This window comes from Oncorhynchus mykiss, chromosome 16, assembly GCF_057628025.1.
Source record: "Oncorhynchus mykiss isolate SJ-2025 chromosome 16, ASM5762802v1, whole genome shotgun sequence".
Classification (NCBI taxonomy): Eukaryota; Metazoa; Chordata; class Actinopteri; order Salmoniformes; family Salmonidae; genus Oncorhynchus; species Oncorhynchus mykiss.
The window spans coordinates 34,551,131-34,570,635 of NC_143037.1; the positions used below are offsets into that span (position 1 = coordinate 34,551,131).

General features: G+C 41.8%; 1 pseudogene across 1 annotated transcript in view; it reads right to left on the minus strand.

Moving 5' to 3' along the window:
• The window catches only part of LOC149976653 (nucleolar complex protein 2 homolog), a 47,104-nt pseudogene that overhangs the window by 13,885 nt on the left and 13,714 nt on the right, over positions 1–19,505 (minus strand). Inside the window, exon 5 of the transcript XR_016487031.1 lies at positions 19,064–19,173. The product of XR_016487031.1 is annotated as a nucleolar complex protein 2 homolog (transcript). The remainder of the gene's footprint in view (positions 1–19,063; positions 19,174–19,505) is intronic.

A 19,505-nucleotide genomic window follows, 5' to 3' on the forward strand; every position in this document is an offset into this window, starting at 1 on the left:
GTCAAAATCAAAGTAATCATATGTCGATTAAAACACGTGGTTTTCTGAGAATTCTTTTGAATTATTAGGACATGTAAGCATCTTAAATCGGCGTTCCAGCTGTGTATTTGATCTGTGCATGTCCTAGCACCAGCCGAGAGAGCGATTGAAGTGAGTTCGGAACAACTGAATGTATGCGTCTTAAAATAGTTTTCACATACAAACTTTAGAAGACTGAACTCAGAATCAAATATGCTTCCCAAAAACAACATGTTCGCTCGCTGTGGTAAAACGTTTATTTTGATTGCCGATTTTCTGCACTTATCAGAGTGCCATCAGGTAGCCTGATTTCAAATGTGTCCATGTAAACTGGATTGTTAGGAAAATGTGACCGTTTTAATCAAACTATTATATTAATCTGACTATCCACAATAATCATATTATTGTATGCCTGTAACAACACTAACCATCTCACCTTTCATTTAGACTATCAATCGGTTTTCAACAGTGGAGAAATGTATAAACCTGCTGTCTGTCTCTCTGACATTTGCAACATTGTTTCAAAATTGAAGTTAATTCTCCACTGTCCCATTGAGAATTAACATGTCAGGTCGAGACAGACATCTTTTCTCAGCCAGTTAAAATCATGAATCAGCATACTTTTTATAGATGTATACTAAATAAATGTCACTAGAAAAACAAGTAAAACTAAATGAAATGCAGCTAGTTTGTCTTACCAGATTCAGTTTGAAGTGATCGTGTTAAGAGTGCAGTTGGCTAGCTTCTCTGAACATTGTCCTGACGAGAGAGAACATTTTCAATGCCAGGTGAATGTAGCAAATAATGTCACTAGAAAAAGCTTAAACAAACAAATGCAGCTACTTTGCTGTTATTCTGGTTGCACTGTTTGAGGTTGCTGTGTTAGTTGACTAGCTAACAGGAAAGTGATAAGAATAGGGGTGTAACGGTTCCCCAAACCCACGGTTAGGTACTTATTACGGTTTTGGGGGTCATGGTTCAGTTTCGGTACAGCGGGAAAATGAAACGCCATTCACAATGTTCCTGGTATTATCTGTCGTGACAGGATTGTTATGTTGGGCTTCAAGTTTCCACACTGATGCTGCGTTTGTAACCATGTGGGAGGTGGGAATTTACCAGTTGTGAAGTAATAAATACCAGTTGGATGCTTTCATGTGATTTGAACTCGTTGAGAAATGCTGATTGGCTAACAAGCTACGTCAACCGTATACTAACCAACACTTGCACTTGACTCTCCCCTCTCCCTAGCTCCGACTTTGCTTATAGCTACTTTGAGGAAAAGTGTACTTACTACGCCTGTGATGTGGTTGTCCCACCTAGCCATTTTAAGATGAATGCACTGTAAGTCACTCTGGATAAGCGAATCTGCTAAATTACTCAAATGTAAAATGTAAGTGGGTGCTCAGGATGATAGATGAGATTCCCAAGTGGATTTTTCCCAGGTGCATGTGGTAAATTCCCACTTCCCACTTGGTTACGAATGCACCATGACGCTGCCTCCCTACCATTTAGGGCTAGATACTCAATTGAGACTCTCATAAAGGGGGCGTGTCTGTAAAATGGTACATCTCCCACTCCGGGGTAATGTGACGGGCTTTCGCCGTTAACACTCAGGGCGCCGGAATTCCATAACTACTAGAATGGCCATGACGGTCATACTGACTGTTGATATTTCAATTGTGTAAATACTCCGTAATAAACAACACATCCATGCATGTATTATGTTAAAATGGGTCATAAGAAACCTCAAGACACCAAATGTAAATTGTAATCAGTCAAAAAATGTATTTATTGATCTAGAAGTGGATAGACTGTAAATACTAAAATAAGATGATAGTGTATTTTCTGAGTGTAAGACAACAGTTCTCTGCACAACTAGCGGCCCATCCAAACTACACCTAAACTATATTGAAACAAATTTCACACATATAATAATAGATGTGGCTTGAAGACAAGATTAAATTGACAACAGTCTGATGGGTGACAATGTTATTCATTTGTCAAATATGAATCGTTGACAAAGAAGGTAAGGAAGCTTACCAAACAGCACTTCTTCCATATCATCCTACAGAGGTCCATGATGCAGGCCAGATGTTTTGATTGCCGTACCCGATTAGAAAGAGCAGATGCCTACGTTTCTAATTGACCCATTTGGTCCCCAAAAAATCTCTACATATTGTGCAGATGGTCTCGGTTTCAAAATATAACTTCTTCCTAGAATAACCATTCCTCATGAGAGCAGGCTACTGGTAACAATCAGCAATAACCATTTGGGAAAAAATATCCCTTCTATTTTATTCTGTTATATTCCATTACATTCTTACTCTAAAATAAGTGTTGACTGTGGTAGGGTAGGGAATGTGATGTCTACTAAATTAACAAGTTGATTTCATTGGCATGCCGCAGCCATAGCCTAAGCACAGATAAATACAACTCAAAACATGCTATTGTGTTCTTTTGAAATAAATGGTGTTGTATCATGTTTTGTATGACCTTCCTAAACAAAATATGAAAGGATTTCTTAGTGATTGTGTAAATAAACACTAGACAGGCAGAGAGCATCATAATAAATGCAAACTAATTTAAATGTTAATGACCATTTTTAAAGTCATGTCTCCCTCGCCCTTGACTTTTCCTAAATAAGTCTATGTAACACACTGTGTTGTTAGAGTCTTCATACCACAAACAGAACTGGAGTTATAACCAGTTTTAGGAGGACATGTCATTTTTTGAATGGTTTACCCAGTTGTCCCTCAGTTGCTCTTTCTCCCGATAGTGCCATGCCCAGTTGATAATCACCTCGATAATTGCCTAAAAACTGAACCTAAACTGAATCTAATTGCACACATATAACAGGTTAAATAAATGAAGTGATGTATGATGGGGGAGAATGGGTAAATTGACAAGCAAGGGGACCCGAACAATACATAATTATGTAGGAATTGTGAATGAAGAATAGGATGTAAAAGCAAAAACATGTATGAGAAATGTTTGCAAAAAAACGCAGAAATATTATATTTAGACCCTTTACTTTGATGAAGCACCTTTGGCAGCGATTACAGCCTCATGTCTTCTTGGGTGTGACGCTACAAGCTTGGCGCACTTGTATTTGGAGAGTTTCTCCCATTCTTCTACTGAGTTTCTCCCATTCTTCTACTTCTTTTACTGAGGAGTGGCTTCCGTCTGGCCACTCTACCATAAAGGCCTGATTGGTGGAGTGCTGCAGAGATGGTTGTCCTTCTGGAAGGTTCTTCCATCTCCACAGAGGAACTCTGGAGCTACAATGGCTTGCGAAAATATTCACCCCCCTTGGCATTTTTCCTATTTTGTTGCCTTACAACCTGGAATTAAAATATATTTTTTTGGGGGGGGTTGTATCATTTGATTTACACAACATGCCTACCACTTTGAAGATGCAAAAACATTTTTGGGGTGAAACAAACAAGAAATAAGACAAAAAAACAAGAGCATGCATTACTATTCACGCCCCCAAAGTCAATAATATGTAGAGCCACTTTTTGCAGCAATTACAACTGCAAGTCTCTTGGGGTATGTCTCTATAAGCTTGGCACATCTAGCCACTGGGATTTTTTCCTCATTCTTTAAGGCACAACTGCTCCAGCTCCTTCAAGTTGGATAGGTTCCGCTGGTGTACTGTAATCTTTAAATCATACCAAATATTCTCAATTGGATTGAGGTCTGGGCTTTGACGAGGCCATTCCAAGACATTTAAATGTTTCCTCTTAAACCACTCGAGTGTTGCTTTAGCAGTATGCTTAGGGTCATTGTCCTGCTGGAAGGTGAACCTTCATCCCAAGCTCAAATCTCTGGAAGACAAACAGGTTTCCCTCAAGATTTTCCTTGTATTTAGTGCCATCCATCATTCCTTCAATTCCGACCAGTTTCCCAGTCCCTACCACTGAAAAACCTACCCACAGCATGATGCTGCCACTATGGATGGTGTTCTCGGGGTGATGAGAGGTGTTCGGTTTGCGCCAGACATAGCGTTTTCCTTGATGGCCAAAAAGGTCAATTTTAGTTTCATCTGACCAGAGTACCTTCTTCCATATGTTTGGGGAGTCTCCCACTTGCCTTTTGGCGAACACCAAATCTGTTTGCCTATTATTTTCTTTAAGCAATGGCTTTTTTCTGGCCACTCTTCCGTAAAACCCAGCTCTGTGGAGTGTGCGGCTTAAAGTGGTCCTACGATACTCCAATCTCCGCTATGGAGCTTTGCAGCTCCTTCAGGGTTATATTTGGTCTCTTTGTTGCCTCTCTAATTAATGCCCTCCTTGCCTGGTCTGTGAGTTTTGGTGGGCGGCCCTCTCTTGTTAGGTTTGTTGTGGTGCCATATTCTTTCAACTTTTTAATAATGGATTTAATGGTGCTCCGTGGGATGTTCAAAGTTTCAGATATTTTTTTTAGCCCAAACCTGATCTGTACTTCTCCAAAACTTTGTCCCTGACCTGTTTGGAGATCTCCGTCATCTTCATGGTGCCTGTTGCTTGGTGGTGCCCCTTGCTTAGTGGTGTTGCAGACTCTGGGGCCTTTCAGAACAGGTGTATATATACTGAGATCATGTGACACTGAGATTTCACACAGGTGGACTTTATGTAACTAATTATGTGAAGCCTGAAGGTAATTGGTCACATCAGATCATATTTAGGGGCTTCATAGCAAAGAGGGTGAATACATATGCATGCACCACTTTTCAATTTTTCAGAATTCTTTTAAAGTTATTTTTTAAATTTCACTTCACCAATTTGGACTATTTTGTGTATGTCCATTACATGAAATCCAAATAAAAATCCATTTAAATTACATGTTGTAATACAACATCATAGGAAAAACGCCAAGGGGGATGAATAGTTTTGCAAGGCACTGTATGTCAGAATGACCATCAGGTCATCACCTTCCTGACCAAGGCCCCCGATTGCTCAGTTTGGCCAGGCAGCCAACTCTAGTGGTGGTTTCAAACTTCTTCCATTTAAGAATGAGGGAGGCCACTGTGGTCAATGCTGCAGAAATGTCCTGGTACCCTTCCCGAGATCTATGCCTCGACACAATATTGTCTTGGAGCGCAAAGAACAATTCTTTCAACCTCATGGCTTGGTTTTCATGCACTGTCAACTGTGGGACCTTATATAGACAGGTGTGTCTCTTTCCAAATCATGTCCAACCAATTGAATTTACCACAGGTGGACTCCAATCAAGTTGTAGAAAACACTGAAGGATGATCAATGGAAACAGGATGCACCTGAGCTCAATTTCGAGTATCATAGCAAAGGGTCTGAATACTTATGTAAATAAGGTATTTATTTTCTTTTCTTGTATATCCATCTGCACAACATTATAAAAACTTGTTTTTCGCTTTGTCATTATTAGGATATTGTGTGTAGATTGAAGATGATTTTTGTTGTTGTTGTATTTACTCCATTTTAGAAGAAGGCTGTAACATAACAAAATGTGGAAAAGGGGAAGGGGTCTAAGTACTTTGCGAATGCACTGTATATCAGTCCACTGAATCGAAGCAGTCTTATTACTTGGAGTAGGCTACACAGTGAGAGCGTGCGTAATTTACAATTGCAACACTAAGACGAATGGATGCACATGCTGTGTCAACGTTGGGACAAGATCTGAATGAAAACAACTCAGATGGCGGGGAAGAAAGGGACCATGACATCTCTGATGATTATTATTCTTATTCATGCGGAACAGCTTTACATATCTGGGAAAGGATCTATATGGGCGGCAGGTGAACGAGTGCCATATAACGTTTCGGATCAAATGGCACAGCTGTACTCGTGAAAGGAGGAACTCGCCGCTTGCCTGTTGCTGTGCTCTACAGTACAACATGCTTGAATTGGCCGCTATCAATGCGCACGTGTTGTTCAAGCAGTGCATGAACAACACAATGAACAGGAGAGACTTCATCATGAGTCTGGCACAAGGGCTACGTGAGAGACATATGAGGGCCAAGGCAGCAGCCAAGATTCCACGCGAGCCATTGCGCACAGCTTCCGGGGAGGAGAAACTCCAAGGTGGGCAGATACACTCAGAACAGAACCCACAACACCTGTTGCAGCTGCAAGCAACTTGTTTGTGGCAAGTGTAGAAATCAAGTGAAAGTGACAAAGATTTGTGTCGAAAAGGGATAACAGCTAAATGAGATCCAACGTTTGCGTGAAGACGCACACCATACTGTAAGCAGGAGCGTGGCCACAAATAACTGACAATATACTCTTTTTGACTGATTTTCACTATTCACAAGCACACTTGGCGCTAATACTGATGTTTAGGCTATTGATATTTTTGTTTACATATAGCTTACAGTAACAAACTAGTCAAGTCCCAACAGTGAGACCATTTTACTCGCATATGCACTTAAATATTTTGCTGTGCAACCTGGCATTTTATTTTAGACAAAAAAAGACAAAAATCACTGAGATGATAATTGTTTGAAATGATTACTTCACTGTACCGCAGCCCCTGAGTTCCATGGAGAATACACTGAGCATATTATTCATGTTCATTATGCTTGCACCATTACTACAAAGAAACAGCTTATTACCTCAAATATTTTTATTTGTGCTCCTACATTTTTTTTGTGTGCTCCTACATATTACATTTTTTGGTATAATCTTTTTTGGTACAATCTTGTTTCATCGCTGCAACTCCCCAACGTGCTCGGGAGAGGCGAAGGTCGAGTCATGCATTCTCCAAAACATGACCTGCCTAACTGCGCTCCTTCACACCTGCCCACTTAACCCGGAAGCCAGCCGCACCAATGTGTCGGAGGAAATACCTTTCAACTGAAACTGTAGTCAGCTTGCAGGAGCCCGGCCTGCCACAAGAAGTCATTAGAAAGCGATGAGCCAAGTAAAGCCGCACGGGTCAAACCCTCCCCTAACACGGACGGAGCTGGCCAATTGTGCAATTGACCCCATTTCATTGTTCCCCAATCCTTAGGTAAAGCTGTAGAGTGCAATATTTATTTTGTATTTATTTTATTTCACCTTTATTTAACCAGGTAGGCTAGTTGAGAACAAGTTCTCATTTGCAACTGCGATCTGGCCAAGATAAAGCATAGCAGTGTGAACAGACAACACATGGAGTGGTACAAAATTAACAAGTCAATAACACAGTAGAAAAAAAAGAGAGTCTATATACATTGTGTGCAAAAGGCATGAGGAGGTAGGCGAATAATTACAATTTTGCAGATTAACACTGGAGTGATGAATTATCAGATGGTCATGTACAGGTAGAGATATTGGTGTGCAAATGAGCAGAAAAGTAAATAAATATAAACAGTATGGGGATGAGGTAGGTAAAATTGGGTGGGCTATTTACCGATAGACTATGTACAGCTGCAGCAATCGTTTAGCTGCTCAGATAGCAGATGTTTGAAGTTGGTGAGGGAGATAAAAGTCTCCAACTTCAGCGATTTTTGCAATTCGTTCCAGTCACAGGCAGCAGAGAACTGGAACGAAAGGCAGCCAAATGAGGTGTTGGCTTTAGGGATGATCAGTGAGATACACCTGCTGGAGCGCGTGCTACGGGTGGGTGTTGCCATCGTGACCAGTGAACTGAGATAAGGCGGAGCTTTACCTAGCATGGATTTGTAGATGACCTGGAGCCAGTGGGTCTGGCGATGAATATGTAGCGAGGGCCAGCCGACTAGAGCATACAGGTCGCAGTGGTGGGTGGTATAAGGTGCTTTTGTAACAAAACAGATGGCACTGTGATAAACTGCATCCAGTGAGCTGAGTAGAGTATTGGAAGCTATTTTGTAGATGACATCGCCGAAGTCGAGGATCGGTAGGATAGTCAGTTTTACTAGGGTAAGTTTGGCGGCGTAAGTGAAGGAGGCTTTGTTGCGGAATAGAAAGCCGACTCTAGATTTGATTTTAGATTGGAGATGTTTGATATGAGTCTTGAAGGAGAGTTTACAGTCTAGCCAGACACCTAGGTACTTATAGATGTCCACATATTCTAGGTCGGAACCATCCAGGGTGGTGATGCTAGTCGGGCGTGCGGGTGCAGGCAGCGAACGGTTGAAAAGCATGCATTTGGTTTTACTAGCATTTAAGAGCAGTTGGAGGCCACGGAGGGAGTGTTGTATGGCATTGAAGCTCGTCTAGAGATTTGTTAACACAGTGTCCAAAGAAAGGCCAGAAGTATACAGAATGGCGTCGTCTGTGTAGAGGTGGATCAGAGAATCACCAGCAGCAAGAGCGACATCATTGATATATACAGAGAAAAGAGTTGGCCCGAGAATTGAACCCTGTGGCACCCCCATAGAGACTGCCAGAGGTCCGGACAACAGGCCCTCCGATTTGACACACTGAACTCTATCTGACACGGAACCCAAACCGGCTGCGCGCGTGCGCCATTGTGCATACATTTATTTTGTCCCCATACACCAAACGCGATCACGACACACAGGTTAAAATATCAAAACAATTACATTAATTTGGGAACAGGTCGAAAAACATTACACATTTATGGCAATTTAGCTAGTTAGCTTATACTTGCTAGCTAATTTGTCTAATTTAGCTAGCTTGCTGTTGCTAGCTAATTTGTCCTGGGATATAAACATTGAGTTGTTACTTTACCTGACATGCACAAGATCCTCTACTTTGACAACTAATCCACACATAAAACGGTCAATCGAATCGTTTTTAGTCATCTCTCCTCCTTCCAGGCTTTTTCATCTTTGAACTTATATGGTGATTGGCATCTAAACTTTCATAGTATTACTACACCGACCAGCAACACAGTTCGTCTTTCAATCACCCTCGTGGGTATAACCAATGAGGAGATGGGAGAGGCAGGATTTGCAGCTCAATCTGCGTCATAAATAGAAAGGACTTCTATTTTAGCCCATGGCAACGCAGACGCTCGTTGACGCGCACAAGCAGTGTGGGAGAAATAATTGAATAACATAGATTTCTACATTTATTTTGCAACGCTCGCATCGTGGTCAGCATGAGAAGTAGTTGGTGAACCAGGCGAGGCAGTAATTTGGGACACCAAGGCTATTGAGTCTGCCGATACGAATGCAGTGATTGACAGAGTCGAAAGCCTTGGCCAGGTCGATGAAGACGGCTGCACAGTACTGTCTTTTATCGATGGCGTTTGTTACACCCATGACTAGCTCGGGAACCAGACTGCATAGCGGAGAAGGTACGGTGGGATTCGAAATGGTCGGTGATCTGTTTTTTAACAGGTTGGATATAGGTCTGTAACAGTTTGGGTCTAGAGTTTCTCCCCGTTTGAAGAGGGGGATGACCGCAGCAGCTTTCCAATCTTTAGGGATCTCAGACAATACAAAAGAGAGGTTGAACAGTTGCAACAATTACAGTGGATAATTTTAGAAGGGTCCAGTTTGTCTAGCCCAGTTGATTTGTAGGGGTGCAGATTTTGCAGCTCTTTCAGAACATCAGCTATCTGGATTTGGGTGAAGGAGAAGCAGGGGGGGCTTGGGCAGGTTGCTGCGAGGGGCGCAGAGCTGTTGTCCGAGGCCGGGGTAGCCAAGTGGAAAGCATGGCCGTGCTTATTGAAATTCTCGATTATCGTAGATTTATCGGTGGTGACAGTGTTTCCTAGCCTCAGTGCAGTGGGCAGCTGGGAGGAGGTGCTCTTATTCTCCATGGACTTTTTGGAATTAGTGCTACAGGATGCAAATTTCTGTTTGAACGAGCTAGCCTTTGCTTTCCTAACTGACTGTATACTGTATATTGGTTCCTGATTTCTCTGAAAAGTTGCATATCGCGGGGGCTATTCAATGTTATTGCAATACGCCACAGGATGTTTTTGTGCTGGTCAAGGGCAGTCAAGTCAGGAGTGAACCGGGGCTATATCTGTTTTTAGATCTACATTATTTTTAGTTCTACATTATTACATTATTTGGGGAGCGCTTACTTAAGATGGTGAGGAAAGCACTTTCAAATAACAACCAGGCATTCTCTACTGACAGGATGAGGTCAATATCCTTCCAGGATACCCGGGCCATGTCGATTAGAAAGGCCTGCTCGCTGAAGTAGAGGTGTATTTGGAGGGCAAGTTGGTCAGGATGATATCTATGAGGGTGCCCGTGTTTACAGATTTAGGGTTGTACCTGGTAGGTTCCTTTATAATTTGTTGGAGATTGAGGGCATATCCCAGTTTTAGGTCACCTAACAGTACGAACTCTGAAGATAGATGGGGGGGGCAATCAATTCACATATTGTGTCCAGAGCACAGCTGGCGGCTGAGGCGGGTCTATAACACGCGGCAACTGTGAGAGACTTATTTCTGTAAAGGTGTATTTTTAAAAGTAAAGCTCAAACTGTTTGGGCACAGACCTGGATAGTAAGACAAAGCTCTGCAGGCTATCTCTGCAGTAGATTGCAACTCTGCCCCCTTTGGCAGTTCTATCTTGACGGAAATGTTGTAGATGGGGATGGAGATTTCAGAATTTTTGGTGCCCTTCCTAAGCCAGGATTCAGACAAGGCTAGGACATTAGGGTTGGCGGAGTGTGCTAAAGCAGTGGATATAACAAACTTAGAGAGGCTTCTGATGTTAACATGCATGAAACCATGCCTTTTACGCATACCGAAGTCAACATATGAGAGCACCTGGGGGAATAGGTGTAGAACTGGGGGCTACAGAGCCTGGGTTAACCTCTACATTACCAGAGGAACGTAGGAGGAGTAGGATAAGGGCTGTAGGAACAGGTAATCTTGTGCGTTGGGAACAGAGAATAAAAGGGGCATATTTCTGGGCATGGTAGAATAGATTCAGGGCATAATGTACAGACAAGGGTATGGTAGGATGTGAGTACAGTGGAGGTAAACCTAGGCATTGAGTGACAATGAGAGAGGTTGCGTCTCTGGGGGCTTCTAAGGCATGTTGAGCAGGACTGGGGGCTCTACAGTGAATTAAAACAATAATAACTGACTAAAACAGCAGTTGACATTAGAGACTGACATTAAAGCAATCATGCATGTTGGTCGGGAGAGCTAAGACAACAACGGGTAAATGGCGATGAATGGGCTGAGAGGGTCAGTTAGGTACACGCAGGACCTGAGTTTGAGGCTCGGTCCAACAGATAAACAAAATGAGATACAGTTGAGAACAAGTTCTCATTTACAACTGCGACCTGGCCAAGATAAAGCAAAACAGTATGACACAAACAACAACACAGAGTTTCACATGGAATTAACAAACTTACACTCAATAACACAATAGGAAAAGTCTATATACAGTGTGTGCAAATGGCGTAAGGAGGTAAGGAGCGAAGTAATTACAATTTAGTAAATTAACACTAGAGTGATAGATGTGCAGATGATGATGTGCAAGTAGAAATACTGGAAATACTAGTGTGCAAAAGAGCAAAAAAGTAAATTAAACAATATGGGGATGAGGTAGTTGGATAGGCTATTTACAGATGGGCTGTGTGCAGCTGCAGCGATCGGTAAGCTGCACAGATTGCTGATGCTTAAAGTTAATGAGGGAGATATAATTCTCCAACTTCAGTGATTTTTGCAATTCGTTCCAGTCATTGGCAGGAGAGAACTGGAAGGAAAGGCGGCCAAAGGAGGTGTTGGCTTTGGGGATGACCAGTGAGATATACTTGCTGGAGCGCGTGCTACAGGTGGGTGTTGTTATGGTGACTTAAAAGATCTCCCGCAGACGGATTGCCTCTCATGCTGCGTTGTTGGACCCCATCCTTGAAACATCCTGCAGAGCAGCATACTTCTCCTCTGGCATACAGTGGCAAGCTACATATCCCCTCCTGGTCCTCATGTCAATCCTCATGAAGTTATGCAGGACATAGGTAGCCTTCACACATCTGAATTCCTCCAGGAGGCAATCCCAGATGGCCCTTGTCACCCAACCTTGCAGTGCCCTACACAGTAACTGTAGGTAATCGTTTTTGAAAGAATCTCCAGTTACAAGGTATCTGTAGGATAATGGAAGATCATGTCATTGTACTTTTACATCACCAGGTAATTGTGGATTACTAAAGTATACTATCCCTTATAACGAATCATGATAAAATTGGATTGATAGATGCATGTGCACACACACATGTGCAGCATGTGACAATAACAGGATCATATCAAGGAGGGGTCCAACAAGGCCATGCTTTTGTAGTTAAATGGATTTATTAGACGGGCGCCTATTGGTACTCCTCAAGGCCAGGCTATTCTACTGTTAAATATACATACAATCATTTTGACCGTCATTGTGCTTTGTGGATGAAATGCACATATTTAGGAAAGTCAGGGACTGGTGGGTTAAAGGTTTTTATTGAAATTAAGTTATTGAAATTGAAAACTGTCAGATTGACCATCTTGGCGGTTCTAGTTTAGTAAACGCAACATGGTGCATTGGCCAATTTATTGAAAACTTCAACTTGTCTTGCTTATAGAGTCGGTACTACCTGTTTGCTGAAATGGGTGCAAGAGGGAATTTTGTAACGTGTCTCGAGCACTTTCACAAGGTGCTGAAACTCCTTATTCTCAACCAATGAGAATGGGTGCATATCCGCAGCTTTAAACCAAAATACTGTAAAAATAAACACAGCCTACCTATCGCTCTTGTGATTTCTTTGGCCGGGTCAGAATCAGCTGCCACGGGCTGCTTATAAATGCAGAAGGAAGAAGCTGTTGTGTTGTTGTTTCTTCGCATTTGCATCTTGTATACTGGAGTTATGTTGTTGTGTCAACATATTTGAGGTGTTGGCAGCTGCATAGGCTACTCTCGTTGAGTGTTGTGACATAACTCTCCATCGCCGTTGTAATCTACTGGGAAGCCAAAATGTTCCCAAACTGGAGATAAACGATGACGCATGGAGGATCCTCTAATTCTTGTTTATCAACGCCACCACTCGCCATCGTACAGAACTAGTTCTCGGCAAATAGATCCAAGTAGGCTGGACTCATCAAACATATGGAATTGTTTTATGATGGCCATACCAAGGATCATTTAGCTATTTGATTTAGAATTTCAGTACCCCATTAGATATCAGAAATATATTAATTTACATATTTTGATGAAACATTTAATTTTGCCATACTGCCATAAGCCCATAGAAACACACTGAATAACTGGTTCATACATGGAAAAAAAATCTATGTCTGTCAAATATATACAGTGCCTTGCGAAAGTATTCGGCCCCCTTGAACTTTGCGACCTTTTGCCACATTTCAGGCTTCAAACATAAAGATATAAAACTGTATTTTTTTGTGAAGAATCAACAACAAGTGGGACACAATCATGAAGTGGAACGACATTTATTGGATATTTCAAACTTTTTTAACAAATCAAAAACTGAAAAATTGGGCGTGCAAAATTATTCAGCCCCTTTACTTTCAGTGCAGCAAACTCTCTCCAGAAGTTCAGTGAGGATCTCTGAATGATCCAATGTTGACCTAAATGACTAATGATGATAAATACAATCCACCTGTGTGTAATCAAGTCTCCGTATAAATGCACCTGCACTGTGATAGTCTCAGAGGTCCGTTAAAAGCGCATCATGAAGCATCATGAAGAACAAGGAACACACCAGGCAGGTCCGAGATACTGTTGTGAAGAAGTTTAAAGCCGGATTTGGATACAAAAAGATTTCCCAAGCTTTAAACATCCCAAGGAGCACTGTGCAAGCGATAATATTGAAATGGAAGGAGTATCAGACCACTGCAAATCTACCAAGACCTGGCCGTCCCTCTAAACTTTCAGCTCATACAAGGAGAAGACTGATCAGAGATGCAGCCAAGAGGCCCATGATCACTCTGGATGAACTGCAGAGATCTACAGCTGAGGTGGGAGACTCTGTCCATAGGACAACAATCAGTCATATATTGCACAAATCTGGCCTTTATGGAAGAGTGGCAAGAAGAAAGCCATTTCTTAAAGATATCCATAAAAAGTGTTGTTTAAAGTTTGCCACAAGCCACCTGGGAGACACACCAAACATGTGGAAGAAGGTGCTCTGGTCAGATTAAACCAAAATTGAACTTTTTGGCAACAATGCAAAACGTTATGTTTCGCGTAAAAGCAACACACCATCCCCACTGTCAAACATGGTGGTGGCAGCATCATGGTTTGGGCCTGCTTTTCTTCAGCAGGGACAGGGAAGATGGTTAAAATTGATGGGAAGATGGATGGAGCCAAATACAGGACCATTCTGGAAGAAAACCTGATGGAGTCTGCAAAAGACCTGAGACTGGGACGGAGATTTGTCTTCCAACAAGACAATGATCCAAAACATAAAGCAAAATCTACAATGGAATGGTTCAAAAATAAACATATCCAGGTGTTAGAATGACCAAGTCAAAGTCCAGACCTGAATCCAATCGAGAATCTGTGGAAAGAACTGAAAACTGCTGTTCACAAATGCTCTCCATCCAACCTCACTGAGCTCGAGCTGTTTTGCAAGGAGGAATGGGAAAAAATGTCAGTCTCTCAATGTGCAAAACTGATAGAGACATACCCCAAGCGACTTACAGCTGTAATCGCAGCAAAAGGTGGCGCTACAAAGTATTAACTTAAGGGGGCTGAATAATTTTGCACGCCCAATTTTTCAGTTTTTGATTTGTTAAAAAAGTTTGAAACATCCAATAAATGTCGTTCCACTTCATGATTGTGTCCCACTTGTTGTTGATTCTTCACAAAAAAAATACAGTTTTATATCTTTATGTTTGAAGCCTGAAATGTGGCAAAAGGTCGCAAAGTTCAAGGGGGCCGAATACTTTCGCAAGGCACTGTATATCCGAGAGATATAAGATCAGGATTTTTAACAAATATTTAACCCTTTTTTAGGCACTTAACTACTTCTGTATGTACATACTTCCATTGGTGTCCTAGAGCAAAACGGAGAACAGTGTGTAGACCAAACGGGTCGGACGCTACAGACAGAAATGGTCAGATCGGCTTTACCAACTTCAGACAAGTCCCCTGACACTTTTAGGGTTGTAGAGCAAAATTGACATAATAGTTTGTAGAACAAACCGTTCGGAAGCTACAGACAGAAATGGTGTTTTGTGTGGCTGGCAGGTAGCCTAGCGGTTAGAGCACTGGGCCAGTAACCGAAAGGTTACGGGTTTGAATACCCGAGTCGACAAGCTGAAACATCTGTTGATGTGCCCTTGAGCAAGACACTTATCCCTCATTTGCTCCAGTGGCGGAGTACTACTATGGCTCTCCCTGTAAAACACATTTCACTAGACCTACCTGGTGTATATGACAGTAAAAAAAGTATTTATTTTTTATTGTGAAAGGCTTATATTTAGCCAAGGTATAATTTCACAAGCCCGGAATTCATTAGATTACTGCTGACTGTTTGAAATGCAGTGTATTTGACCTTTTATTGTACAACAAAGCTTATTTAGCGATAGTTATTGTGAATCGCCCATTCACATGGGCCCAATTGTTTTTTTATATGATTTACAGGTCGCCCAGCCCTCGTTAAGATAACATTACCACCAGCTTATCCAAAGACATGGTCCTCTTTTCCAAATGATTTAGCGTGGGTCCGTCAACACGGCAGTTAGGCTATACATGAAATACAACACAGAGGGTATGACCGACTGTTCCATCCATTTGAGTTCTATTATGGTAATAACGCTAATTTCTGTACTGTAGGCCAAGCTAAGACCCATTGTCGCATAGTCTATTATGGTAGTTGGTCACTCTCGACTTGGTCTATTGGACAGATAGGTGCTCGTTTAGCCAGGTCTGACAGTAGCAGGGTAGAGTCATGATACACTGACTGCATGATAGAAGCAATCGGTGGAGCCGGTGCCGTTGGTTGCCCCAGGCAACAGCAGCGAAGCCAGCCCTGACGAGAGGAGTGCGAGGGATAATCCCAGAGGGCCTTGAGGCAATCCTCTTGGCAGCGACAACGAGCACTGCGATTTACACCCGGGTAAGAGCCCCTGACATCCGCTTTCGCCCGCTGCCCTTAATCCTCTTATGCACACATAGAGGGTAACACCCACAGTGTCAGTGACGAGTGTGAAAATACATTAGTTAAGGCCTGAGCCATGGAGCTCATCAGCTGCTCTTGTTGCCTTGTAAATGCCATTGTTATTCTATTACAGTGACACAGACAATAGGTTGAGTAGTGCACCATAATCTAATCTGGAATCTTTCCCAACATTTTTTAAAATTTAAAGCAGGGTGGAATTGTGAGGAATTGTATAATGGTCATATATGAATCACAATCTCTGCAACTGTCACGACTTCCACCGAAGTCGGCCCTTCTCCTTGTTCGGGTGGTGTTCGTTGATCGACGTCACCGGCTTTCTAGTTACTACCGATCCATTTTTCTGTTTCGTTTTGTCTGATTATATACACACCTGTTTTACATTCCCTCATTACATTCCCTATTTACCATCTGACATACATTTCTGTTCTGTCCGTGATTGTTTATGTCGTTAGTGGTTGTGTTCGTGTTAGAGTTTTGTTGTATGTTCCATTTTTGGAATTTTGCTTTATTCTTTGAGTAAACTCAATTGGATTACTCCATACCTGTGTCCTGCGCCTGACTCCGCTTTCACTCTGCACCCAATCGCTGACAGCAACCATTATAAAACAGGTGCATCTCCATGTGGTCTGTCAGAACAAGTCATAGAAATAACCCAGTTAAAGGAAAGGAACATGAATGCAACAAAAACACCCAAATACTTTTTTTTAGAAACGGTAGTGATGCAGGCATTTAGATGTTGTACATATGAAATTGTGTCATTCTGAACTTTATCCACAATATAAAACAGGTGCATCAATGTTACAGTATATTCCATTTTGTGCGACTCGAGCTGTTTCCCCTATCCAGTTGTTCCATTCTCTGAGTAGCATGAAGCTAGAATTAACAGAAGGGTATCACTCGAGTCGCAACAAAATTAAATATAACGTTGCAGATAAAGTTCGTAATGACACCATTTCATTTGTACAACATCTAAAACAGCAATTTTCAACTGGTAGGTCGAGACCCAAGTGTGGGTCCCGGAAGGTTTTGAGTGGGTCATAGGTGTCTGAGTAAAAAATATATACATATTATTTTTATGAAAAAATAATACTCTGGTCTGAACTTTAATGGCTTAAACCAGGTAGAAAGTGTGTAAAAATGATAACGAACTTAAAATTGTCAAATAATTTACCCCGCCCCCCAAAAAATACATTATTCAATCACATTTTCAATATAGAGCTAATTACCCAGCTAGCACTGTGGATCTGGGCCGATTCCAGCAGTGTTTTGTGGAACTCGGCTGAGAGTCAGACTCAGCCGACGTCATGTGGCCTGGCCCGAGTCTGGGCCGCCTTAGGCAGTATTACTTATGGCTAGGATGCGGAGATTGAGCTCGGACCGATTCCAGTGTGAGTTATCTGGCCCAAATGTATTACTTAAGGCTCGGGCCGATTCCGGTGCGATTTATCTGGCCCAAATGTATTACTTGGGTCTCAGGACGATTGGGCCTACTCTCTGGCAGATGATTACATTGGCTGCTTTATATAATTAATGTTTAATTATTTATACATTTTTCCAAATTTTCTCATTGTTTCTGTGATCAAAAAATACAATTACCATTTAAATTGAATTCTTTAAGAGTCCTGTTTAAGTTGTATTTTAGTATTTTGATACTTTGTGCAAGACAATAAGCATTAAAAACTTTGTTGGTGGAGCTTCCAGAGTGACACAGTGGTCTAAGACACGGCATCGCAGTGCAAACTGCGTTGCTACAGATGCTAGTTCGATACTATTGCCGGCTGCGACTGGGAGACCCATGAGGCGACGTCCAAGTTAGGGGAGGGTTTGGCCGGCCGGGATGTCCTTGTCTGATTGCGCTGTGGCGGGCCAGGTGCATGCATGCTGACACTGTCACCAGGTGTATGATGTTTCCTCCAACATATATATTTTTTGGAGGGTGGATGAGTATAATTTGTATGCATAAAATGTAAAATAGTAATATTTAAAATGACTAAAATGGATAATTTTGTATACATTTATTTAAATTAGCATCGGGCAGCTTCTGGGGGCATTCTGGTAAGATGCCGGCAAATTTGGCTGAATTCCGGTAGACGGAAATGGCCCAGTGTACATGGGCCGATTCTGGGCAGTCATTCATTTTGATTCCGGGTCATTTTGAAGAGGGCCGCTTCTGGGTCGATTCCTCATGGCTAGCTGGGTAGCAGCACTATTTTGGTTGATTTTTGTGGTCTCAAACCAGTGAGTTTAATATTCTTCATCAAGAATATGGGTAACATTTAATTATTGACAATGAAAGTGGTGGGAATGTTGTTCCCTTGTCATATAATTGCCACATTTACCATCAATATAGCATCAAATTTGTTTTCCTGATTGTATTTTGGCTATTATTTTTTCGCAATGTGAGTTTTGGGTCACAACTGAGACAACCCGGTTGGGTCCCGAGGCAAAACCAGTTGAGAACCACTGATCTAAAAGACCTGCATCACCTGTCCTGGGAGCTTTTCCCTTTCTTAAAGGACGTATTTGGGTATTTTTGAGCATTTCATGTTTTTTTTAGAGCCCCCGTACTGCTCAATGAGGAAGTGAGTCGCTGGTTGGGGTAAGTTTCTCCAAAACAAGTGAAATCACAACAACAACAAAATACAAAAAAAGTGTTTGGACCTTTCTATAACATGCCATTTAAATAAAACAATACAGCAAAATTCTCCTTTATAGCCTAATTACTGGTAGCCTAATTAGATTACTAATTGAGATGATTCAAGTATCAAGAGGTCAAGTGTCATGAGAAGATACTATATTGACCTGCTTGAGGACAAAACTAGGCCTCCCAATTAAAAATACATTTTCCTAGCCATTACAACCTATGAATCTAGTAGTACTAAGCCTTATTCCCACCATGGCTAAGACAAGCTAACTGAGCTAGCAGTACTCACCCAGTCTAAGTCTTCCCTGTGGTAACAAGCCTAGTTAGCATGCTAAGCTAGCAATACTTACCCAGTCGAAGTCTTCTCCTGTTGTATACAAGCCTATTTAGTTAACATGCTCAACTAGCAATACCTTCCCTCTAGGCCTTCTCCTTCAGGTTGGTGTTGCTGAGCTTCAGGATAACATCAAATTTGATGGGTTTCACACTCATCCGACCGGGCTTCTTGTTAAAGTCCACTTGACGGATGATCTAAAGGACACACAAAATAACAGAAAAATGTGTGCCTTCAGAAATCATGCTAAATTAGCAAAAACTTTACACACGTTAGACATCATCAAAACACCAGTGACAGTGCCTGCCCTCAAAAACACACAAGCCAGGACGTCACCATCCTTTGGTATGGGGCTTGTACAATGGAAAAATAATTGAGGTTCCTGAAATATAGGACCAAAGGTCACAATGCGTAAAAAAGCATATCATTAAAAACTACAACCCATCAAACACTATATGCTTGGTGGTTTTTGAGTGAGTGTTTGTGTGCCCCTGGTGATGTGACCCTTTAGTAGCTGTGTCTTCTGCAA